At 37.0% G+C, this 7,898-nt stretch overlaps 1 protein-coding gene across 2 annotated transcripts in view; it reads right to left on the reverse strand.

Annotated features, from left to right (window-relative positions):
- The window catches only part of daam1b (dishevelled associated activator of morphogenesis 1b), a 62,309-nt gene extending 59,363 nt beyond the window's left edge, over nt 1-2,946 (reverse strand). The window contains exon 1 of one of the 2 annotated variants that reach the window (XM_083562057.1): nt 2,789-2,946. The gene's annotated coding sequence lies outside the window, so the exon portion shown is untranslated. The remainder of the gene's footprint in view (nt 1-2,788) is intronic. The other variant, XM_083562061.1, reaches the window with a different exon arrangement.
- Nucleotides 2,947-7,898: the final 4,952 nt, after the last annotated feature.

Here is a 7,898-nt window from a genome sequence, read left to right on the forward strand (position 1 = left end):
ATAAATGCAACAAATCCATTTAAATACATAAATGCAACAAATCTGCTTTGTCAGGGAAGTACATCCTCTAGGTTCACTCTATTATATTGCTTTAGTTTACTGTGTGATCACTAAGTCCATAATTAACAAAAGAGGAACATGCTGACTATAGTACTGATTCCATTACTGAGAGATCAATTAATCAATTAAAATTGTGAGCAATTCAAATCCACAGGCAAAGCTTTCATTAGACTAGGTTTCTTTTGTGTCCTACACACAGGACCATCCATTAGTTTCGAAAACACCATGTCTATCTTTAGCTGCATCAATTCTGTGCTGAATCTACAATCAGTTTGTCCACAGTTCTACAAAGACTCCTCCATTCCTCTGCACTCATCATGCTATCGCAGTCTTCCTCTCCCTAATTATAAGGCTTGTTCAGTTTAGCTGTTGAAGCATGAGACCTGCGATTTCTTCAAGGAATGCCGCCTCCTCACAAACACAATGTTCTCGCAGAAAAGCCCTCAGGGAAGGGGGTTGACTGCTCGTCTGAGCCAAGGCACTGGTACAGCCTCCCACTAGGCCCTGCACCGAGTAGGAGTTAACTAGACCACCAAGCGTAATCAGGATGGGCTACGCCTTACTTAAGGTCAGCGCAATTATTTGCAAGAGGAATTAATGTACAAATTTTGAAGTTGCAGCAGAAAAAAATGCTCACCCAAAAAAAAAAAAATGTGGATTGTGTGCTGTGAAACATTATTCACCCGAGTTTCATGGCCTTGCAATAAAGACAGAGCTTTTGTAAATGGAATACAATATTCTTTTGTAAAAAGGGGGCAAAAAAGTAAACAGTGGGTGTGTGTAAACTGTTCAAACTCGGCTGAACAAAGTCACATGGCAAACAAACATGTCTATGAAAATGGGTGGAGGATTGCAACATGGATTAAAGCTACACTTATATTGCAACACAGAGCAGTATATAAACACTGCTGAATCCTTGGTGTGTCTCTTAAAAACAAACACTGTTTTACATTCTGGCACAATATTTGGATTCATAAAGAGGGTGATATCAGATAAGTAGTGCATTTGATGGTTGCAAATTATATACCAAGTGTACCAAGGGTAGGGATGTTCACATTATGGCATTGAAGAATTTGTAAATTGGCATATTTCCTTTTTCATTTTCCAAATATTCATATTATTAATGCATTGGTTAATATCTCAATAACAACTAACAATGGCAGAGATTTCACATTGTTCTACATCTTTATATAATATAACAAGTGTTCATTTAATCACAATTGTTTGGTTGTGTGAACAGAGAATGCACTCAGAAGACAGGGGTCAGTTGAAGTATCATCATCTCTCACCAGGCTGTTCTCTGCCAGTGAATATGAACTGCATCTACACTGAGCTTTTCAATTCTGAAATGTTTAGGCACAAATGTGAAAGCTCAGGACTGCACCCGAGATCATCGAATCACTCTTGAAACTTTACAACTGTTTTATGATTATCACCTAAAATAATTCCACACTATTATAACAAAATAAGGTGTGTATCTCTGTACATTAAAAGTAAATGTGATCCCAAACGTCCACAGAAACGAACAGCTAACAGCTATAAGGTTATAGGAGGAATCTTCTTCAGCTGTTCTAGTTGCCTCTGATCCCATTTCTTGGCTGACAGGAACAGAGCCTGATGTGGTTTGTCGTATTTGTTGTAGGCTTTCCGGCTCAAGATTCAACATGATGTGCCTTTTGAGAGGGTTTTCTGCTCACCGCGGTTGTAAAGTGGTTATTTCGAGTTATTATAGACATCCTGTCAGTTCGAACAGTCTGCCCATTTTCCTTTGACCTCTCTCATCATAAAGTGTTCCCGCACGCAGCAGTTGATTTTTGTTTTGTTTTTTCACACCGTGTTGTGTAAACGCTACACACTGGCTGTGTGAGAATCCCAGGAGAGTGGTTTGTGAAATATACAAACCAATAAACATTTCTTTCTTTCTGTGTGTATATGTTTCTCTCTCTCTTGACTGATATACAGGTGTTTCTAATAATAGCTGCATTTCCTAATAGACACTGCTGTCAAATAGTGCTGTCAATATTCACTGCTCACTTTCAATAAACAATTTCACCAACACGTCTATACCAATTCCTTCAGGGTATTAACAATAAACTCCAGCAATAAATCTCTGGATGACTTTTGAACCCATGAAACGCGCCTGAATATAATACAACTCAACTCAACACAACACAACACAACACAACACAACACGACACAACACGACAACAACACAACATGACAAACCAACAGAGCAGCACCACGAGCAAACAGATCATTATTAAAGCCCATGCGCACTAACCCTCTACACCAAACAGTATTCTTTTCAGCCTTATTGCCCTCTCAGCTTTTTACACGTTATTCCAGGGGAATTATTAATGTTGCAGTCTTGCTTGAGAGATTACATGGTCGCACCTTTATGTGTTATATGTGATTCGGAAAGTGATCACTAATAGACTTTGCAATGGAAAGTGAATATAATGAAGGAAACAGTCAATCTTTGAAAGGTATGTTTAAGGTACACTGTTTAAATCCAATAGATGCAGCTCGGAATCTGCAGCAGGTTTTTGTCAACATAAAAACAGTAAATCCACAGCGGCACGATCGCCCTTCCCTGTTTAAGCAGTCCGGCAATCACTAAACGATCGTGATACAGCTCTCACCACACGCGCGTGAACACGCACCATCATAAAGAAGCTACTAACATAAATGACTTGACCAACCACCTGCATAATAAACAAAAAATTACCTCCTGCGTTGATCCACCACGCTTCCTAAACGCTGCATTGTTCCTTGATAGTGAAACCCGGCCGGTGTGTGTGTGTGTCAGCACTGAGCCAAGCCGAATGAAAGTTGACATCATCGTCCTCCTTTTACTACTCGAGGACCGAGTGCGCATGCGCACCCATCCGCATTCTGGGAAATGAAGTGTTCAGTTCGAGTAGATTCCAAGGTCCTTACGTGCTTGCTTGTTTTTCTTCTTTTGTGCATTATCATTTAGAAAGCCAAGGCTCTAAAGTAAAACTTATTGCAGACTCTATCCATTTTTTCAAGTGGGATCACGTCAAAATGAACTCTTTTGTATCACTAAAGCATTACTGCATTTCTACATAATGATTACAAATTATATAAGTAGTGTTCTGCTTTTGGGCCTATTTACAAAATGCTCACACTTTACAAGGAGTTCCCGGCCCCTGTTATTCCAATTTCCGCTCCTCCATATTAAATTATGGAGAGAAGGACATTCATCTGGATTCCTATCATGATGTGACAGCAGCAGACCAGGGATGATCACAACTAGTCCTTTCTAGGGCCGTAATAAGAAAGTAAACTGAAACCTAATGATTCCTCTTCTAAAGTATTTTATAATCATATGTAAAAGGTTTAATAATGCAGGAGTTTGTTATTCAGTGCATCCTGTCTCCCATTCCCAAGTAATAATCTCTGTATACTCGTTCTGCTTGCAGAGAAACAATAATTAGATGCAAGTTTTTTATTCATTAAATGAAATAGAAATAGCTCATATAATTTTTTTAAACTCTGTAAAGTAGCCTTTTATAACTAATTTTAAAATGCAGAAATCGTTTACACGTGTTTTATCCTCAATTTGAATCATATTATAAAGGTAATTATATACAGTACAAAGGATTTTTTAAAAGAGAGTTTTTTCTTGCCACAGTTGCCATGGCTTGCTCATCAGGGATAAATGCACACCATTCACCTTAACTCCTAAAATTCTGTAAAGCTGCTTTGAGACAATGTCTGTTGTTAAAAGCACTCTAGAAAATAAACTTGACTTGACTTGAAAGGAATTGGATTTAAATCTAATGTTAATTTATAATTTATTATTATTTATTTGAGCATACTGTATAAGTGTCTTTTTATTAACATCTACTGCACATCTTGAATCTTGTTCACCAGACCTTTCCAATTGTCATACAGTAAATCAAATCAATCAGGCTCATGCACATGCTTTTGTTTAAATTTAAAATCTATGATTAACTATTTAACCTACCATAGAGGTAAAGAGGTTTAGAGCATAGTGCAAAAGATTAGATCCAAAGATTAGATTAAATCTTATCATCATCATCATCATCATCATCATCAGTCGGCTGCAAATATTTGTGGTTTGCAGGCGTCAACAATCTTCTTTCATTCCGTTCTGTTTTTTGCTGCTGTTCTCATTTCGTCAACTGATGGTGGTATCTCACTGTTGATCAATTTGCCTATGTACTGCAAATTAGATCCTCATATTTGGAAAAAAAAGATGAAAATGCATCATTGCTTATAATGTATGAATAATGGAAATATATTTGTATGTATAAATTTGTATTAAATGTAACAGTGTACAGCAACAGTGGATAGAAGAGATTTATAGACTCAATCTATAAACCCTGTTGCTTTTAGTTTGCCGTTTTTAGGCACTTCCACGTTCTTCAAGCACTTCCAGGAATTCGAGCCCTTGCTTATATTAGCATGAATCAGTCTTATGGTTTCAATATACTGATTATGTGCAGCTTTCAAGACTTCAGAACTGCTTTGGAAACTGGGTACCTTTAAATTCAAGATTTTCACAACCGAAAAGAATGCTGTTTTTTATAAGGTTTGGACAATCAGGGAATTTTAGGTGGAGAACATCATTCCACGTCATTCGTTTCCCATCACCGTAAACAAACTGCAGAACAGTGCTCCTTCTGCAGTGTATTTTAATAAACAGCATTGAGACAAGGCCTACCTGCCTTTAAGTGCTTCTACTTACTTCATGGAGTGTTCAGGCCCCAAAACAAGTTACTATAAGTTAATTATTACAAATAAGAGGCATTCATGCAAAATCCAGACCTTCAATATAATGTACTGTATTAATGATACACCCGATTGGGTTTTAAAAATGTTAATACAAAAACAAGTGAGAAGATTATGAATGATCTACAGTAAGATACAGCCTTTACTTTTCTTGCAGCAATAAGTGTATGGAATGTGTTTTATTTGGTATTTAATTGTATAATTATGTTTGTTACATATCTGGAATATGTCTACAATAAAATCCCCTTCCTTCATTTCTTTGTCAGACTAAATTGCCTAGTTGTATAACATGTGTATTTATATAATTAAACTTTTCATTCCAACATTATTTCTGTTTCTATAGCGACAGTTGAGAAAACTGAGTAGTTATTTGTTTGGAGTTTGAATGTAATCAGTCCACAGCCTCATGTCAGCAGAAACACTTTCACAGGACACATATGCATTATAGATAACCTGTCTAAGTGAGAAAAGGCCAGCATCTGACTCTACAAACAGCAATAAAGCACAATGTTCTCAATACAATTCACTAAAAGCATTTAGGTAAAAAGGTTAAGAGTCAGGATTTTTAAAAGGTATAGCTGACCCTGAATCACATGAAATATGTTTATGTTAAAACATCACAGAGAGACAATGCTGTTTAATAAGAGAAATCCATCTGCAATCTCAAACATAAGTGACAATTTTGCTGTTAACTGTAATGAAAAATCATGTGGGTTGCCAGGTGACTGTCAGTAAAAAAAAATGCTATAGTAATTATTAAACATTTACTGTTCAGGCGTCTGTCTGTGCTATATGACTGACCACTATTGTTCTCTAAAACTCAGAAGTCATGCTGCCACAATATCACCTGATGTTCTAGCCCTGTGGGTGATGTGTAAGGTGAATGGTTGGGCAGGAACATCTGACTTAGATTAAGCATATTGTCACATTTCAGTCACAAAGAGAAGTATCCAGCAGAGTTCTTAAATTTGGTTTAAACTTTTTTTTGTTGTGATTAAGCATTTAGAGAGATGCATCTGGTGCAAAGGCTGGCCAAGGTGTTCAAAATACGAGTGGTAAAAGTGCTATTTCATCATAAATTTAAAAAGGCTATGATACAGTTTGCAAATGTGAGCCCACAGTTTGAATTCAAGACTTTGCATTTAGTGACTTTGCTTTATGGCATAATTTTATATTAGAAAATAATATGAGACCTTTATGATTCCCATCCCAAACTAACAAAATAAGATCCCGGGAATGTATAATTATTATAATTATAATTATAATTATTATTATTACTATTATTATTTATTATTCAAGATATTCCTGTCACTATAGAAACATTAACAACACACAAGACTAATACAGAACTGTATAGGGTTAAATGTCAATTTCAGCATTCAAAACCAACAGATGACCTGTCTGTAATGTTCATGTTATTCTGAATGTCCTTTTAATGCTCTCTCTCTTTCTCTCCCCCCCCCCCCCTCTCTCTCTCTTTCCTCTGTTAATCACAATGACACTTATCAATTGTGGGCTTCAGTGAGTTCTTGTATGTAGAAGAAGGCAGCTAGCACTTTCATATAAATGTGTTACACTGCACTGTAATGCAGCATGAGCAATTGGAAAAAGATGTGGCTGTCTTGGCTTTACATATGTTATAGGAAGCAAAAAGTAACCTTTACCTGATCTGTAAGTTGTGATATTAACAGTGCAGAGTTAACTGGTGGGTGGAAATTGGCTCATTGTTATATAAACTACTTACAATCATCTCATCTTTACCTGGTTAAGCTATGATCTTGTCTGAAATAATAAAGTATTCATTTAGTTCATGCAGATCCAGAGTATTAATATTTACTATTGGCACAAGTTTGTGGTGCTACATAAATGTTAGGAAAAGACACCACTGACACCATTAAAGATGGATTAATTAAAGAGTTGCTCTGCTTCTCACTGTGCTACAGGCCTCTGGGGCACAGGAACATAAAATAAAGCCTCTCACGCAAAGGACAAGCCCGGAGCAAACTTAAAAACTTGTCATAAACTAAATCAGTTTTTATTCTTTAGTTTGGTTTGTGTAGCATATCCATGAGTTTTCCCCTTTTGGATTGGTGATGCATGTACTATATAACTACATAGAAATGTTTGCAAACTGCACCACAATATATAAAGTAATGACCCTAAACTAAACTTTGGTCTATTAACAGTGGTGCTTACAATGCAAAAGGTTTATTGATTCCAGAGATGGACTCCAGGAAAGAGCACTTAGTGCCAAAAGAGGTTTGATTCAAGCATGGGAAGGCAATCATTTTCTATGCTTTATGTTTTATTGAGGTCACATGGACATATGTGAAAAGGAAGGTGGTCAGGTAGACCCATAACTTTTTAGAGATTATGTGTAAAATGCTGTGTGCATTCTACAGAATGTACACAGATGTCTGACTGCACTTAGGACAATCATTTATCTGGTGTTTTCTGGCTCCTAAGTCCATCTTCATCTTTATTTAAACATTCTCCAGATTGTGTTATCTCGGCCTCCCACCTTGTCTTACAAAGAAACAATGAATGATGTTTACTGATGAAGCTTCTATATCCAGTTGCTCAATCATAACAGCCAAGTGATCGCTAGTCTATTTATCATATAAGTCTGTTTTATCTATGCCTTCCTGTAAGGATAAAAGTGAAACTCAAATGATGACTGCGTGATTACTGAACATTAAGCCTCTAATAGGTTTCAGTCAGCTTTTTAGCCTGGGTCCTTGGTGAAAGGGCTTAATCGCTGATGCTTTAATGACCATCAGTAGGGGAGGCAGGATGATCGATGGCTAGGGGAGAGCACAACAAAGCACAGCTCCATTCTTTAGCCGCCCATAACCCAGGAGATCCACTGGGGCTCACTTCTGAGACCCAACACAGCCCTGAGGCAGCATAGGGACAATGTCAGCACGAGGGAACATCAAACTCTCCTCTAATAGCCTCTGCAGTGCAGATGGGTCACAAAAGACTGTCGAAAAAACCTTAATGACAGCTGGTGGAACAACTGATGAAAAATACGTGGACTGCAAAAAAGAAATTAT

This window comes from Silurus aristotelis, assembly GCF_946808225.1.
Source record: "Silurus aristotelis genome assembly, chromosome: 15".
Taxonomy (NCBI): Eukaryota; Metazoa; Chordata; class Actinopteri; order Siluriformes; family Siluridae; genus Silurus; species Silurus aristotelis.